Below are 18,844 nucleotides of genomic sequence, written 5' to 3'. Positions count from 1 at the left end.
CAGCGAGGGCTAAATTCATCCTGGTGTAACTGGACAGCAGTCCCTAGACTTACAGCAGGGAGACAACTGGCCCTGAATCAAGTACCTACACTTTAGAACTTTTGAATCTCTACTTTCAGAAATGTTTACTCTTTCTGGATAATTTCAAATTTTTAATTTTTGGTTAGTATGTTAAACTTCCTCTTGTACAATTTCTGGTTCGAAGCCTAGGAGATATGGAAAATAAACCATGTTTAAATCATGTTTAAAGTCACCAAATGTTGGACGCCGTCTAATGGCTGAAACAGAAAATGTGCTCCAAGTTTTATATTGAGAATTGGTGGCTCCTGAATTGATTATAAACTGTTAATAAAATAATTGTTTTAAAATTTAAAGAACCATTATCTGTTGACTTTTATACTTTGTTAGGTTTCTAAATTATGCAACAATTGCTAAGAAATAAACTTTCAAAGAAACTTAATATAAAACCCATCCTCAATTAATGTGTGTGAACAAGGTGTGTGAAAAAACACACCCCTAACTGACCTAGCTATGCTTACCTAACTCCCAGCAAAGATGAAGCTATGTTGACGGAATGATGCTTCCGTCGGCCTAGCTACCATGATGCGGGGTGGCGTTGTTCCCACGCTGTTGGAAAAACCCCTTCCCATCCATCTACGCTGAGTCTACACAATGAGATTAGGCCAGCGTAGCTAGAGCAACATGGCTATGCCAGCAGTCACCAATGCACAGACATATCCTTAGTTTTTCCCAAATAAGAACTACAGGATTAAATCCATATTTCTGCTTCTCCAATCACTACACATAGTCCTGCTAATAGTGATTTAAATCCCTGCTTCAAGAAAGCTAAACATAACTGAAAATGAAAAAGTTGGCACATTGTATCTTTAAAATAAAAAAAGCTCCATGTGTTCTTAATACAGAACATTAGTCTCAAAAGACTGTCCTTTTCCTCTGCCTCCCCGGCAGTGGCTGCATTTCAGTGAGAAGTGCACTTACTCTTGTATGTGTATAGTCTGTAAAGTGCCCGGATGCAAAGCACTATATGAAACGACTTGGGGGATGGTGTGTAGTGAAAAATCAGATGAAAATGAGCTCCCAGTGTGACTCTTCGGGCTAATGCAATCCTTGGATGTATAAATAGAAGAATACTGAATAGGAGTAGGGAAGTTGTTATCTCTGCATTTGGCACTGGCACAACTGCTATTGGAATACTGCGCCCAGTCTGGCATCCACAATAAAAGAAGGAAGGATGTTGAAAAAAATGAAGGAAGTTCAGAGAAGAGCCATGAGAATGATTACAGAATTTGAAAACACACCTAGTAGTGAGAGAGAGACAAGGTCAATCTGTGTAATTTATTAAAGGGAAAGTTATGAGGTCACTTGATCACAGTCTATTACAAAAATGTGATAATAGAGGGCTCTTCAATCTAGAAGACAAAGGTATAGCAAGATCCAATAGTGTTATGCTCATACAAAGAACATGGGATCTTTATAGAGGAAGGTAAATACACAGCATTTATTGAGAATACCACAGTTAGCATACACTTTTTAGACACACACACATACACACATAGTCCTGCCAGTGATGTTCATAGTTACCAGTCTGTTGTACAAGTCAATCTAATGGCCAGTTAGATTGAGCATGAGTGTGGAGCTGGGTTCTGTCGGTCGCGATCCGATGCTCCGAGGCTTTGCAGGACTGAACCCAGAGTTCCATGGCAAAACACCCCAGCTTTATAGTTGTAAATTTCCATTTGAGTCCATGCATTTTGCAATGTCATCCTGTCATCATTAGTCCTTAAGTGGTTTTATCATTTGATGGTTATTGTCGGGCTTCCCATCGTTATCTCTTATTTGTTGTCTCGCCTTCAGGGGTGCCTGCCTCACCTCTGAGGTCGTCAATGCTGCTAACATGTTTAACATCGGATACAATGGATGTTTTCTGATTGTCTCCTGGTCTTTCCAAGTCTCTCACTTCTTCTTGACAATCTGGACATTTGTGATGGCTTTCATACCTTATCTTTTTCTGATGCATGCATGCCTCATTCACACAAACAATCTCTTACAGAAACCTTCAAAGGTATACAGACAGCAGTATTGTATATTCAGCAGAATACATTGTAAATCAAGCCTTGCTAAATCTTATAACTAAAACAATTCACATTCGGGCTTCAGGCCCTCAACACTCCTCTAATCTTCTTAACATAGAAAATCCTGTCTCTTACTTCCTAATTTTAATACATATAGGAAACCATAGTAGCTTTATAACTTATTCTAAAACAAAAGGGTGACAATAATCACTCATAAGGATTGTTCTGGTCTGTCATTCCTTTCTGCTATTCAAAAGGGGGTGGCTGACAAGATGAAATTAAATCATACATTAATTCTCATAGTACATTATAAAATCCAGCTCCTACAATAGTTCGAAGGTGAAGCTACACAAATCAGACTGGAAATAAGGCATACATTTTTAATTGTGAGGGTAATTAATCACTGGAACAAGTTATCAAGGCTTGTGGTGAATTCTCCATCACTGGAAATTTTAAAGCCAAGATTGGATGTTTTTCTAAAAGATATGCTGATTTAAATCAAAGTGATTACATCACAGATTTAAATAATAATTTAAAACAGCAAGCAAGAAACTTTGATTCAAATCATTGACTTTTCCTTAAGAAAATAACTAAAAGGTAAGATTGATTCTCATTGCTTGGTACTTCTCCTTGGTACCAGGGGATACCTATGCAAATTGATTTAGGCAATTAAATAGCTTAACATACATTTATTCAGATTCTTAATTTTATATTTGTATTATGTTATAAAATGGTGAATGATGGGTTTCTTATCTGCTAAAGGGATGATTAATTTTTTGTGATTTGTGTCAATCTGCACTTGAATGGAAACTGGAATTCAATTTAATATGCTCTTTTGTGCACACAAATTGTTTTTATATGATAATTATCTTAAATGTGCAGGGTATATAAGAAAAAAGTATGTTTATCAAAACATGTTTTGCATTTAAAACCAACTGATTTATTAAACAAAGGGAGTATTGTCCATAGTTAGTGAACAGAAATAATTGTTTCTGGTTACCATATTCTTCAAGATTTTAGAACTAGCAGATCATCCTCTCACATTTCATGTTTATTAGAGCTACTCAGGAATTTTCCAGCAGAACAATTTGTGTTTTTTCACACACCTTACCAAAGTATCTATGTCAACCTAACTTTTCAGTATAGTTTAGGTCTAAGTAAAGACTACAGATAAAAGGTCTTGGTAGAGCTTGTATGTGATCTATACTTTCAGAATTCTGATCCAGCAACTAAAATTAGCAGAATTACAATGGCATAGTACCACTGTCATTTCCTCACTTGAATAGACTGTTGGCATATAGACTGGCGGCAAATATCATATATTGCACAGGCAAAGGGGACATAACAATTGGTAATTTTCACACACATAAAATTTAGGGTGACAAAAGGTGATATGATTATATGGGATGAAATTAGCAAAGGAAAAAAATAGGCTAAGCATCTGGAAAAACCTAAACAGTTATGTATTAAAAGCACTAAAAGATATACTGTAGGGAGCACTCCTTAATTGGCATTTAGCCTGGGGATAGACTGTTGTTGGTAACCTACATATTATTAGGCCTTTTCCATCTCTAGTTTCTAAGAACCTATGAAAAAAGACTGGATAACATCATAGTTCTCATTTGGGGAATTTCTCCCCCCTAAGCCATGAGGTGATAACAAAACTATCAGAAGGTGGTGCTAACCTGAGAAATGCATAGGTGTGTAGGAGAAAGGTGCTGGATTGACAATACTAGGATACTGAAATTCTCTATCGATAACACAAGACCACTGTGGCCTAAACCACTTTACAAGCTTCCTCATTCTGCCTGTCCCTGACCTAGAACGACCATCTCCAAGACTTAGGCCTTGTCTACACTGCCACTTAACAGCGCTGCAACTTTCTTGCTCAGGAGTGTGAAAAAACACACCTGAGTGCTGCAAGTTTCAGTGATGTAAAGTAGCAGTGTAGACAGTGCACCAGCGCTGGTAGCTATGCCCCTCATGGGGGTGGTTTTTTTACAGTGCTGAGAGAGCTCTCTCACAGTGCTGGTGCCCACGTTAAAGTGCTACATTTCATAGAATCATAGAATATCAGGGTTGGAAGGGACCTTAGGAGGTCATCTAGTCCAACCCCCTGCTCAAAGCAGGACCAATCCCCAGACAGATTTTTGCCCCAGATGGCTCTCTCAAAGATTGAACTCACAACCCTGGGTTTAGCAGGCCAATGCTCAAACCACTGAGCTATCCCCCTTTCAGTGTAGTTGAAACAGTGACACTTGAAGGTTAACAATCTAATAATAAATTGCATATTTTGTCAAAACAATACCACTGGCTTTTTGGGTTCTAATTAATTTTTACTGACAAAATCCCCTACTTGTGCAGATATGTTTAGATCAGTGATTCCCAAACTTTAACAACCTGTGAACCCCTTTCACTAAAATGTCAAGTCTCGCAAACCCCCTCATAAAAATGAATATTTCCAGGGATTTTCTCCTTTACCCGAGTATAAATTATAAAAGCAGTGATCTTGGAAATATAAAATTTGTTTTTATGACATGTTTATTACACACTATTTGTTATTAATTATTAATCATTACAGTATTTTTATTACATTATGAAAATGGCAATACTCTTCCAAGATCTCACTTTCATCGCTTGTATCACTTTGAATAAGCCTGTTATAAGACAAGGATCCTATGTTTCATCAAGGAGTATCAGATGTGAAACAGCATGAAGGCATTTAAGAAGCCAATTCAAAGAGTTCCTCCTACACAAGCATTCAGGTCTTGAGCAGTCCAGGCAAACAATGCACGTTACAACAAAGCTTAAAATTGTTCATAATTTTAAAAACAATACTACTCCCTATTTAATTTTAAAAACAGCAAAAAATATCCACCTCCCTTTCCATTTCTTATAAGGAGTCTTGAAGTTTAAATCTCCTCAGTGTGATAGCTATGCTTGCTTTAATCTGCTTAGCTCTTGGAAGTCCGGGGGCTCCGGGCTGCCGGCCCCATGCTGCCCAGGATCCCTAGGGATGGCTCTGACCGCCATTAGAAAATTCTTTCCCCGAGAACCCCCTGTAACATTTTGCGAACCCCAGTTTGGGAACCACTGGTTTAGATACAAAACAAAAAGATAAAATTACTGCCCAACTAGGTTGGCTGGCTTTGTATTTAGGATAAGATGTTAATGTGACAAACATCCAGTCTGTGTGAGTCAAAAAAGGATTGTACTAAAAATAAACCTAAATGAACATAACAAAAACAAAGCTAACAAAAGCTGTTGCATGAAAATCTTTAAAAATCATGGTCATAATAAGGACACTGGATTTGTGACTCATTACAACAATCATCTAACTAACCTACTAATTTATCCCATGACTACAGAGGTATTAACTGCCCACTGCACCTTGAATGGTCTCACAACATACATTATGCTAAACATTCTGTTCCACCTTGTATTTAGCTGTGACACTCCTGAGTATCTTTCCTAAACCCAAGGAAGCGCTGTGTGAGCTCGAAATCTCATCTCTCTCACCAACAGAAATTGGTCCAATAAAAGGTATTACCTCACCCACCTTGTTCCAGACACACAAATTAATACTGTAGCCTACAAAGGGTAGGTAACTAATACACAATCAATAGACCAGGCAACAAAACTAATGAATAAAACTAGAGTTTTGACATGAGGGACATGGATTCTGTTGTTTGTCTGTGTGGTGTTTGTTTTAAAAGAAGAAAGGAGGAGGACTGGGGAGTGGTTCTATGTTTTTGTTGCTTATTTGTTTTAATACCTAACAAGTTAAATTAGGATTATGTTGGCATTACAGAAAGTTTGTTTGAATAATCAGCAACAGCTCCCTCTGCTGTCTGCACATATAGATTTCAGATTTATCTATGCCTGACCTGCTCATTTAACACAGGTAAAAATATCATTTAAAGTTTTCAGAATCAAAGAATCATAGGGTTTGAAGGCACCTCAGGAGGTCATCTAGTCCAACCCCCTGCTCAAAGCAGGACCTAATCCCCAACTAAATCAATAGAATAGATAGGTATATTTATTTTTTAAAAAAAGAGGCAGAAAACACTATATTTATATTTGATTTTCATCTATTGATGTGTTTTATTGCCATTAATGGTTTTAAAGCATTTTTATGGCAAACCAAAATACTGAAGTCCAGTACTTCATGCGGTTCTGTCTGTTCCTTTGTGACATTTGCTATTTACATCATGACCACACAGTGAATGTTCTAATAGTTTGTTATGACAAAACACTAGCACAACTGAATTCTCTACTCAATATTTCTATTATGCTCATTCCCATGTTATCTATCTAGGTGCCTAACTTGAAGCAATAACAATCAGACTGGAAAAAATAAACAGCAGTCTTTGCTGAAGCCCCACCCACTGAGGAAAACACAGACCCTTTGATTCTGTTACCCAAGACCAATTACTTGATAGACCCTCCATACACACAACTGACACAGACCACACTATGCAGTGCAAGCACAATTGATGCAAATCTCCACACGCTGCAGATCATAACCACAACCAATGCAGGTCTCCCACAACTGATACGCACTATGCAACAATGCCCCCCCCCCCTTTTACCCACAAACATACTAACACACTCACCAGCCCCCACACTGTCATTCACACAGACTGGTCTCCTCTTCCTGAGGCACACAAGCCCTCCCAGTGACATACTCCTGTCCCCACCAGACCCATCACAATTGGATTATCTCCTCCACCAACAGCTCTCCACATTGGCTGCTCTGAGCTTGTGCTCCCCAGCCCGGTGCTTGCAGGAGGGAGCAGTAGCTGAGGAACATGAGGAACTCTGATCAGTCCCTGGAGTTGAAGGGAAGGAGACACAGAAGTGCCAGTATGGGGGTGTGGCCCTGTCTCTGAGCCCTGGTTTCCATACTAAACAGTTACTAATGAACAAGACCTTATTTTACTCTTACCAGAACCATAAAAATAATCAAATTGAGGGAAAATCTCACCCACTATAGTACTTGCGTCCTAGTTCCACCATGCTTACTCAGGCAAAATTCATTCTGAAGTAAATGCAAACTATGCAGAAAGAAACCTACATCCAGATGCAACAAATGAAATTTAATCTACCAGTCCAGTGGGATGAGCAAAACATTGTGGTAGGTAACAAATCTGTATTTTATCATGGGGCACTACCATTCAGGTATACTGAAGACAAGAGAGAATAAACTGAAAAGCGTGAAGGGGAGACATTCAATCAATTAAGCCTCCAGGAGATGAAATGGCTGAAACTTCTCCTGTGTACTTACTGCTCTCTCCAACTCCCCCAGCCAGACTCCAACTTCCTTCCCTCCTTCCACTCCCCATCCCTCCTCTCCTCTCCCTCCCATACAGACCCAATCCACCCCACCCCCCAAACATGCTCCTACAACCCTAGCCCCCCCAGCTCCAGCCTAAAAGGGAGGAGCCCCCCAAGCTCCTACCTCCACTAACTCCCCCTTCCTCACGCTGCGGCGGTGGCACCTGCTGGCCTGCGAGGGGAGGGCGGGTCCACACGTGCTACATCTGTTCCAGGGCCTCTGCCTCATTCAGTGCATGCAAGGGCACTCTACAGGCACTGGGGGCAGCTAAGGCTGCCACTTTCGAGCACAGTTGCCTCTGGAGGCGGAAGGGGGAACTGCAGTAGACAAAATTAGTGAGCTGCCTGTGGGTGTTTGTATAATACCTAGTAACCCCCCGGTGCAAGGAGCGAGAGATAATAAGGTTAGGGTATGCGGGCAGCAGCTGCTGCTAGACACAGGGTTTGATTAATTATCACACCCACCTTGAGAGAGCACAGAGGGGAAGACAGACCGACAACCATGATTTATCCTTTTTAAAGTCTTACTACTTGTAAGCTAATCTCTGGATTTTCTGTAGCGTTCCAACTCCTGATTTTTGCAATATTGTAGATACAATGGATATTGGGAGTACATCTGTGTGCATGGATGTAGTGACTAACTAACAACCCCTTGTTCTTTGTACTTCTGGTTACATTCCAAAGGAAAGAACATTCATGTTACAAGACTTTCAATAAGTTCTATTTTGCATTATTAGGGCAGATTGCCAGGTCTATAAATGCTCTGAAATCCACATGTATTGTCTTGAAATATGGTTTCACATTTCACGGTTTTGTTTTGTTTTTGGCTCAGACCTGGGAATCAAACCATGGAGCTGACACTGCCACAGAAATCTCAGTTGCTATAACCCCCCCGCCGCACCCAATACCCCTTTGGGGGAGCCAATTTTAGAATGGAATTTGCCACAGTCAGCGCCGGCTCCAGGCACTAGTCAACCAAGCACGTGCTTGGAGCGGCCAATGTTGGGGTGGTGGGGAGCGCTCGCGGTGTTTTTACTTTTTTGTTCGGCAGGGTGGCGCTTAAGGGGGTTTTTTTTGTTTGTTTTTGTTTCGGCCGGGCAACGTGGGAGGGTGTTTCGGCGGCACGGCACTGGGGGGCGGGAGCTTCGGTGGCCCGGCCTGGTGCTCAGGAGAGGGCGGGGGTTTGGCCGGCCCGGCGCGGTGCTCTGGGGGGCGAGGGGGTGGGCGGCCCGACCCGGCACAGAGCTCTGGGGGTTTGGGCAGCCCGGCCCAGCCCGGCGCTGGGGCAGGGGGCGGAGGTTTGGGCAGCGCGGCGCTGGGGGGGGGTGTTATGGCGGGGCGGCGCTCGGGGGGCGGGGGTTTGGACAGCCTGGCGCGGCGCTCGGGGGGCAGGGGTTTGGCAGGGCAGCATGGCGCTAGGGGGGGCTGTGGTACGGGGCGGCGCTCTTCTTTTTTGCCTGGGGGTGGCAAAAAAGTTAGAACCGGCCCTGGCCACAGTTTAGCTTTCATTTTACGCTCACACCTAATGTTCATGACCTAAATAAAGTACACTGAGCATGTGCAGACAAAGGAGCTGAAAAAAGTATAGCTGCATTACTCAAAGGGATATGCCTAGTCTTTGATTATGAACTACACACAGTGTCAATTCAAGACCAAGCCCCCTCCAGGTCAGAAATCTCGACGAGGGGTGAAAGCATGTTGCTAAATTCTGTCTTAGTCAGAGAATCTTTTCGTTATTATTATGGGGTAATGTAATCAATGTGTTTTTGAACAAAAAAATTGGACATGCAAATACTTTGGGGGGGGTCAGAAGACAGGAGTTGGGGGAATACAGGGAGAGAGAATTAGGGGGAGAGGTAGTAGCAGGGGGCTCAGCTGAGGGAGCAGGAGAGGAAGGATAGGACACTAGGAAAGGGACAAGGGGGTGAGTAGCTGGGGAAATATAGGTTATGGGGCACTTGTCATCAGTCCCACAGCCTTCCCTCATGTGTGGCCAACTCTGGGGGTGGGGGGTCGGAGTCCCTCTTCTTACCTTTGTGTACGTGCCAGGATCTGGGGCCCCTGCCCCTAGAGGTGACTAAATTCCCCTACCTACCCACCTTATGTGAGCTAGGCAATAGGAGGCCTTGACCCTCTGAGGGTATCTCAGCCCCTCTCCCTGACCTGTGTGTGTGTACACGCACCAGGATCTGGAGCTTTGATCACCTTCCTTGTCTCCTCTCCTCTGAGCTGAGTTGTGGGGAGGGATCTAAACCCCTCCCTGCCAATGTAAGCTGGTATCAGTGGGGCCTTGTCCCTCTAGGTCTGAACCCTGCTCCCTACCCCCTATGTGAGCCAGGATCTGGGGAAGCCCTGCCTCGCTGGGTAGGGAGCTGAGAAATACACGTATGCTGCAGAAATACACCACAAACACATTCCTGAGATTGGACAAGGAGTTGAGAATGGGCATGCTTGTTGCACATCACAGGCTCTCCAGCACAGAGGAGGGGGAATGGGAACACTCAGCTCTCTGGAGCCTTCTGTGCTTCAGATGGATGGATAAAGCCCCTTCCCCCCTTCAAAAGTCCCCCTTTCAGCATTACCCTGTGCTGGGGATCTGCATCAGCAAAGCCACTGACAATGATTGATTTCATACTACATTACAGCAGAAGCACCAGCTTTGCTTTAGTTAAGGTTGGGAAGCCCTTCCTGTTTAAAGAACAACTCCTCCAGGTGCTCACATGGATTATCTTCAAATTTGCCATTCCTCCTGGGAGAGTAGGGTAGGGTTAGTCAGTCAGTCATGATGGGGCTTATTTGAGCAAGGGGTTCCCGAGATACATACACGGGGGCATGAGGGGAGAGAATTTCCTACAATTCACATAGTCTAGCAACTCTGAAGTTCGAAACCTATTCTGCACAGAAGTCTGAGAAGGAACTGTAAATATTTGAGTAAAATCCACTTCTGTCAAGTTTCATTTTTTTATTTAATTTTATTTTGGAGAAATGTATCTGAGTACAGCAAATAATTGAGAAGGTGCCCAAACTATTTTTGAAAAGAAAATACATTTCACATACAAATGGTATCTGGGTCAGGTGACTACAGATAGGAAAGGATAAGAGGAGTTTGGGTGTAAGGCCCAGCTCGGGATGGGTAGGGGGGATGACCGACCTAGCCCAGGCTTCATAACCAAGGAAGTGGGCAGCCCTCAAGTAAGCTGCTGCCTGCGATGTGGACACAGCAACAGAGGAAACAAGACAGCAAAGAGCATCTTCTTACATGCCAACAGTCTCTACAGTGCTTACTAATGGCTTAATGGGATGGGAAGAAGAGAGTGAGCTGGAAGTATTGGTGCATGGCGGGGAGGTGGCAGAGGGGCCTATCTATTGTGGGGAAAGGTGATAGGATAGAAGACACACAGCCGTCTTCTCTCGTGCACTTAAAGGTTACCATAGCCACCATGTGGTAAAAGTGTTTAGATTCTGTGCCACACATAGGCCATGTCTGAGAATTCTCACACGGGCACTGTTAGCAGTTAGACCTTCTAAGCACAATTATCCCCATTCCACTATAAACCAAAGATAGAGCAGGGGGAAGGAGCACAATCACACAGCAAACTATGTGGCCTGGTAAAGAGACCCTTACATTGGGCCTATTCAAGGCTCTGCCACTGGCCTGCTGGGAGACTTGGTCAAGTCACTTCACCTCTCTCTGCCTCTTTCCCATCTGTAAAATGGGGATCAATTATATAAATGTACTTTGAAATCTACTGATGAAAAGTGCTATATAAAACCTCGGTCTTTTTGTTATTACCTAGCCCTGCTAATGTATCAACTGCAAACTGAGGTTAGGAACAGCCTAAATGACCATTAAGTCAAACTATTTTTTTTTTTTAATCAAAAGAGATTCACTGACAAAAAGTTTAATTACCATAGAGTTAAATAAAAGTTGGCTGGAGCTCTCTCAGGCCCTTCCAGAATGCTGAGATCTCAAGCCTCTGAAAACCAGGAAAGGAAGAACAGGAGTATTTGTGGCACCTTAGAGACTAACGAATTTATTTGAGCATAAGCTTTCGTAGGCTACAGCCTACTTCATAGGATGCACAGAATGGAACACACAGAAAGAAGATATTTATACATAAAGAGAACATGAAGAGGTGGGAGTAGCCATACCAACTGTAAGAGGCCAATCAATTGAGATGTGATATCATCAACAAGAGAGAGAAAAAAAAGAGAAAAAAAGGAAAGTTAAATGAGACACATATTTTGGATAAATATGTATGTCATGGTGTCTGGAGTGTGGCTCACAACTCAGTGTCCCAAACTCAGGTCAGACTGTCAGAAAACAGTGAACACACCCAAACTGGTGGTATATTCTATAACTAGATTTTACCAAACCAGTAACAAGTGTGCACTCCTGAATTACTACATTAGCCTTACCATGGAGCTACACATGGTCCCCTTAGAATCTCCAGCGCATCTCACCACTCAGACAAACTGGACTTTGTGAAGAAAGGTTATTAAAACCAAAAATCACCACACATTAGGTTACTCCCAACACCAAAGGGTCAGTCATTTACCCCATGTAATGGATGCTCTGGATCTCACCAAAAATAACACTATAGCCAATCCGTTGGTAAAAAAAGAAATGAGAGATATTGAGAGGTTAAAAAAGGTAGAAGTCAGAGTTTGTAAGTCCAAATGATGGGAGCAATGTGGTAGCTGCTAGTTTCCCATAGGTCTCTCAGGGCTGCCCAAAATGGCTTTGCGGACCTCTATCTTGTATTTGGAACGCCTCCGGACAGCATCCAAATAGATGAGAGATGCAGAATCACTCCCAGGGTCCCTTCTTATAGCTGAAAACAGTCTGGAAAGCGTTACCATCACAGCATGGGTCCCTATCCCCATTGCTGAACACAGAACGACCCACCACGCATTGAGGTAAACATGTTCCTTAATTAACATAACCAACACTCCAATCTCCAATGGGTAAACATAATGTAAACACAAAGTGACAACCAGAAACAATTCTTTATTAGTTTTCATGCAGCTTACACATCAAGTAAATTCACTTTTATTTAAATGCTAACACACATTTAAATCTAAGGCTAATTAAGTATAGGCAGATGAAAACAATACAATCAACGTCTCTCTCGATTTCTATCAGAACAAATGAATTGGCCTGAATATTGATACTCCACCCTCCTTTGATATTCATTTACAAGTGAATTGCCTTATTGCTCTATTCTGAGCTAGTCTGTCTGCATGACATAACTGGAAACCTGTTTAGACATCATCACAATTTATTCCCACTTGGGAGGTGACATACCCAGAGTCCAGTCCCCCTGCTCCAATGATTATTTATCCAAAATGGAACATCTTCAACAGGAGAGATGGGGAGAGACCCACATCAAAATATCCCATAGCCCAGTGGGTAGGGCACTTACCTGAAAGGGGGGTGGGGAAAATCTTGTTTAAATCCTCTCTCCTCCCCCCCCATTCAGACAGAGGAGGGAACTGAACCTGCGTCTCCCACATCCTCAGTGAAGGCTCTAAACACCAGGCTAAAAGTTATAAAGGAGGCACTTGCAGCATCACCTCCTCCAGCCATTTCTTGCAAAGAATGGCTTAGTCACTTATCTCTGGGTGAGGGTTTCCCTGCTGTAAATCCCAAGCAGAGGGAGGCATCTACAGCTTGTATTTGGGGGCCTAAATTCCAGAGAGAGGTGGGGCTTAGAAGTACTGACGGAAGGGATGTGTCCTATCGGCTCACTTAAGCAGGGGGCTGCCTAGGATGCTTGCTTTTGTGGCACCTAACTCAGGCTTTGTGGATTTCAATGATTTTCTTGGTACCTAAAAGTTGGGCATTGCAACACAAAGACCAGTTGTGCATCTGGGGCTAAGCTCTTTCTAGGGTGCTCCAACATTTAGAAGATTGAGACAAAAGGAAAATGGCTCATCCTGCAGCACAGACTGCACTACTCAATTAAAAAAAAACCCTTCACAATAGCTTGAAAAAGGCCTTGTTTTCATGATGCAGGTAAAAACTCTTATATAAAATAGCAAAGGTTGCAGGACATACCTATCCTGGTGGCATATTGATAACCCAACATGGGTTAACCCCAGTAATAATTTGCTTTGGGCCTCCTCCTGATCCACCCTGCAATGAAGTCATCATAATTGTACAGTTGTCATAACAGTTATTACAGCCTGCTGTCATGGAGATTGCAATGTGACAAAGAACATTGTAACTTCACTGCAGGCCAGGCTGAGAAGCAACAAATGCAAATAGCTTCCTGTCATTTGTAAACACAGCAAGAAAAATTGCACGTGAAAAGTAAATTGAGAATTGTGCACACCTAATCTATTTGGCACCGATTCTTCAAATCTTAGGTTTAAAGCACTATGTCATCTGTCTTCCTATGTTAAACATATTTCAAAAAAGGATCTACAGGAGGTCTTTCACTGGAAGTTAAGCATCTCTTGCAAAAGTGAAAGTGTGGCATAAATTCCTTGCCACCCCACAGACCTTGACAATTTTATTATAGTGCCAACACAATAGCTACAAATACACAGCATGTATATATTTTTAAGAATTAAGCTTTTTTAAAACAGGAACACAAGGGAGTTTAACAATCAGTTTATTATTTATATTTTTACTACTTTGGTAGTACAAAAATCTTATACAAACCATAATGTTAAAAATACAGTTGATGTGCAAGATTAAGAAAAACTGACTTCAAAAAGTTTAGGCTTATTTGGTTTTTTTGATGATGACAATGTTTGTACCACTGAAAAATGCTGTTAGTAGTGTTTGTTATATACAATAAGATCACACATTCACCAAATTCTTTTGCTAAAGTGGCAATACACATTTTACTTCCCACAAACATTAGCCATATGTACATAAGTAGAAATTCATGTTTAATAATTACTAGATAATCTCAACTAATAAGATTTTACATGTTGAATGTACTGGAAATAACATTTTTGCATATTTCTGATGGAATCAAAATAGCAACTATTGTTAAAGTAAAAAATAGCATATATATTAAACATTTTCACTCTTTTGAGCATATTTACTCCCAGTGTTAAGCGACAATTACTAAAATGTACTCTCATCAGAACAAAATCTCAATTTTTAAAGTTTTTGGGATACTCTACAATTGTGCATCTTCATATTCAAAACAATGAACTGTTTAGTTTGGCTGTGTAAGTACAAAACAACTTTCACTCTAGAGTCTACGTTTTCATCCAGTAATTTTAATATTAAAAAATACTGTCACATATGTACACTTCAGTTACCTATTCTCACAATATCCTGAAATCAATATACTGGCACTATTTAAATTCCTTCTGCATACATTTTAGTATGCTGTAGAGCTGTTCATGAAAACAGAGTGAAATCTGCATACCTAAGAGGGGAAAAAAGTAGGCCAGGGATTTCTCAATTTGAGTGTCTTTTTTAGTAGTTTTAAGATTATTTTGGTAGTCTGAGTTAAATCTGAGTGAAGCAAGAAATCTTATTTACACTAATAATGAAAAATCTATTAATTCTTTGGATTTAATCCCAAATAGTAGTTGGGCTCAGATAAAAGTTACTTTTGGAACTTAGTTCTTGGAAACTATAAATAAAACATTTTTTGAAAGACTTAATTTTATTTAGAATTGACAAAAAAAATGTGTTTCTCTTGTAGGTCTGAGATGTCTGGGCTACATCTGCCACCTATGGATCAAGTAGAGCACAGTCAGCAGTGTAAACTTCCCTATATACAGTGTTGCCAACTCTCATGAGTCTCATGATAATTGTTCTCCTTAAAGCCCCAGCTCGTGGAGTCAAGGGATATGTGATGATTTCAGCCTTCATTCCTAAAGAAAAAGTAAGTTTCTAGCTCCCATGGCTGTGGAGAAAGCTTCAAAATGTCACCTCTAATGCACCCTGAAGGCTCAAAAAGCGGAAGGCAAATAAAAAACATCAAATCTATTATTTTTACATAATCTCATGATTTTTGGTGAGCCTAACTCATGATTTTTGAACATTTGGGGTTGGCAATAGGGCTACAATAACTCACCAATGTGCCTCATTCCTGAACTTTAAGTGGCAACCTATGGGGCATTTGAGAGGATAGCCAGGGGAAAGTTCTTTTGCTGTTACACATATTGATAATTAACATTGCATGCGCTGATGGAGAAACCTCACTTTCAGAGATAAAGAAAAAAATTAGAGCACTTACTCAGACTAAAGAAGATTGACAGTATTCATTTAAAAAGACAAGGTGGGTAAGGTAATATCTTTTATTGGACCAACTTCTGTCTCTCTCATCAACAGAATTGGTTCAGTAAGAGATATCACTTCACCCACATTGTGTGAATAATATCCTGGGACCGACACAACTTCAAAAACACAGCATTAATTTAAAACATGAATCAGTTACAAAGACAATTATTTACAAGTTTGTGAAGCAGACTGAACTGCTTTATAGTTTTCTCATGATTTAGTACAATCCCTGTTGACATGCATTAAAGCTACAGATTGATGTGTATTCTTGTTAGGCACACAGTAGAACAAAAAAGTGTCACTTTTCAGTTTCTGTTATACAGCAAAGTCTGCCAAAATATCACAAATGTTCCCAATTAACAGATCATTTCTAAGACAAAGTGGCAATCATGGCAAATAGATACAAACAACAATTAGCACTGCTTAACAGTCATTGATTTTCTATCAGTGAGTCACACTCAAATATGAAGATAAGAAAGGACACTGACATTATGACTTAAGAGCTGGCACTAATGGATGGAGGGTACCTATTTTCAGAGACAGACACTCTGAAGGACATGGGGCTGCTCTATAATAATATTTGAATACTGTATTGTATGGTATATGTTTGATTGTTGTCAGGGAAGTTTACTGTATGGATGTTGGTTTAGTTTAATAGCAGGCTGTTAAAAAAAACAAGCAGGAAGGCAAAACAATGACGAAAGAAGTGGGCTTGACCTCAATGGAGCCCACCAAATAGGTTTTAAGCAGCAGAGTCCAAGCACAGGAATGTGAGAAGACAACTTCTGGCTGGCTAAAAAGACTCTCTGGCCAACAGTCAGGTGGTTATCGGGAAGTTGTTCAGGGGAAACAGACTGACACCTGACATGGTGTCTGACAAAGCTAAGCCTTTCTAGGCTCCTCTGGCAGGGTGGAAGGGCTTATATAAGACAGACAGCATGTAGGCCTTTGTTGTTTAAAAATCCTCTCTCTCTCTCTCATGTTTTACTTTGTTGCTAACTGTTAAGATTAAAAAATACTTTTGTTTTCAGAAGGCTGTCTGCTCATTGTATTTGCCACTGGTAACAAGCTCCCAAAGGAAGACCAGCAGGTGCTGAATGTAGTTGGACCTGCTGGCATGGGCTACATTGGATCAAGTATGCTTATGACCCATTCTAAATGTGGGAGAATCACCACCCCAGGGGAAGTAAACACCTCAGGCTCAGGACCTGAGGGGGTAACACTCAGACCAGACAGTGGTCAAAAGTGCAGTTATCCCTGTAACCATGACAGCCACCATGCCATAAGTTTCTTATTTGGAAATAGAGGATAAAGCTGTCCCCATATAATACAACTTGCCTATGTTTTCCATTGTTTACATTGCTGAGCTTATTAAATATTTTAATTTGGACACAGCAGTGAGGAAGTTTTGGTAGAAGAACTTTTGCTTTCCCCAAGAGTTACATGAATTTTTCTTTGTAAGATGAAGGCAAACGAATAGGCTGCTGACCACAGGATCCAACACTATGTCAGTGACTGGAAATGTTTTATTGGCTACAAATCTTAAGTATTTAGGACCTAACCCTGGCATAGATTCATTCACAGAAACTATAAAGAGCTACAATGGCATAAATACATTTCCTATAATAGTACATTCTCCTAAGTTTTCAGTTTCGGTAACGTTATCAAACACTTCTAAAAACTCCATCCGCGACAAACAAAACTATTTACCCCACAATAAAACTGACAGACTGTTGGTTTTCCTTTACAAAAGTTACTCTAAGTACATTGTTGACAATGCAACGGAATGTCACTCATGAAAAGTGGTCTGATTCACTACTATATTGGAGCTGCTCTGCACCACTTTGGTTGCACAAAACAATCCTGAGTCCAACTTAACTGGCCACTGAAAGATCTCTTGATCACTGAGCTCCTAGGCCACCCTTAATTCCAGCTAGAGGGGCTCTGGTGAGGAAAAAAGTGCTGCAAGGACCAGGAATGTTCCTTTATTTGGCAAAATCCTGGCTACTGTAAGGGCCCAGAGGGTCACTGGCAACAGACAGATTAAAGCAGTTTACAGGCTACTCTAACACATACCAGTGTCTGGACAACCCAGAATTTGGGAGGAGAGTCCTCAGACTGGAGAAGATAGCACAAGATATTAGTTTAATATAGTGAACAGTATGTGTGCAGGCTTTTTTCTGCATGCTCAAATGTAAGTAATTGCCATGTATTTAGATTAACAGAACTGTAAATAAATAGCAGATGCCTTACAATTAACTGGGAAGAAAAAAAAAAATCTGTATGCATACCTTTCAATTATACAGGGTTTAACAACCTGATTGTGAATGACTAAACTAGGCGCAGGAATGAACCATGAGCCCTGTCACAGAATTCAGATCTGCTTTATCCATAGTACAATGAGTAAGAATATAGATCAATATTTTGAACAGACTTTAGGAAGTCAACCAGTAGAGAAGAGTCGCTTGAGTTTTAGTGCTTATTTACATTCCTTACTCTGTGTCTTTTCTTCTTGTCCTCTTCTCAGTGTGTTTCCTCTTCCTCCTTGTTGCCTTAACGTAAATAGGTCACCTGATAATGGCAAAGACACTGGAGTCAGAAAATGGCAGTAGAGCACACACCTTAGTACAGGTTTCAGAGGGGTAGCCGTGTTAGTCTGTATCAGCAAACGAGGAGTCCTTGTGGCACCTTAGAGTAACAAATTACTTGGGCATAAGCTTTCGTGGGTTATAACCCATTTCATCAGATGCATGGAGTGAAAATACAGTAGGCAGGTATAAATATACAGCACATGAAAAGATGGGAGTTGTCTTACCAAGTGGGGGGTCAGTGCTAATGAGGCCTACTGTATTTTCACTCCATGCATCTGATGAAGTGGGTTATAGCCCACAAAAGCTTATGCCCAAGTAATTTATTAGTCTGTAAGGTGCCACAAGGAGTCCTCGTTGTTTTACAGTACAGAATCTGACAGTGCTGGTGCTAGTTAGAGTGCATTTTATTTATTATGAACATTTTCATTTATGAGTTATACTAAAAAAGGGAAAGAGATGGATGTGGGGGTTTTCTTAAGTGAACTTGGTAGATTTACCTGTGCTAAAATTTTAATGCATATCACAGTAACTTAAGAGCTCTCAGAAAACCCAAGGCAAACAATATG

The 18,844-nt window shown here is 41.1% G+C and overlaps 1 protein-coding gene across 2 annotated transcripts in view; it reads right to left on the bottom strand.

Moving 5' to 3' along the window:
* Nucleotides 1-14,033: 14,033 nt before the first annotated feature.
* RELL1 (RELT like 1) overlaps nucleotides 14,034-18,844 on the bottom strand; it is a 54,415-nt gene continuing 49,604 nt past the window's right edge. For both annotated transcript variants that reach the window (XM_034771409.1, XM_034771410.1), the window contains one exon: nucleotides 14,034-18,258. The gene's annotated coding sequence lies outside the window, so the exon portion shown is untranslated. The remainder of the gene's footprint in view (nucleotides 18,259-18,844) is intronic.

Source organism: Trachemys scripta, chromosome 5, assembly GCF_013100865.1.
Source record: "Trachemys scripta elegans isolate TJP31775 chromosome 5, CAS_Tse_1.0, whole genome shotgun sequence".
Classification (NCBI taxonomy): Eukaryota; Metazoa; Chordata; order Testudines; family Emydidae; genus Trachemys; species Trachemys scripta.
Note: the sequence above shows the minus strand (reverse complement) of the source record. Positions and strands in the feature narration are given on the sequence as shown.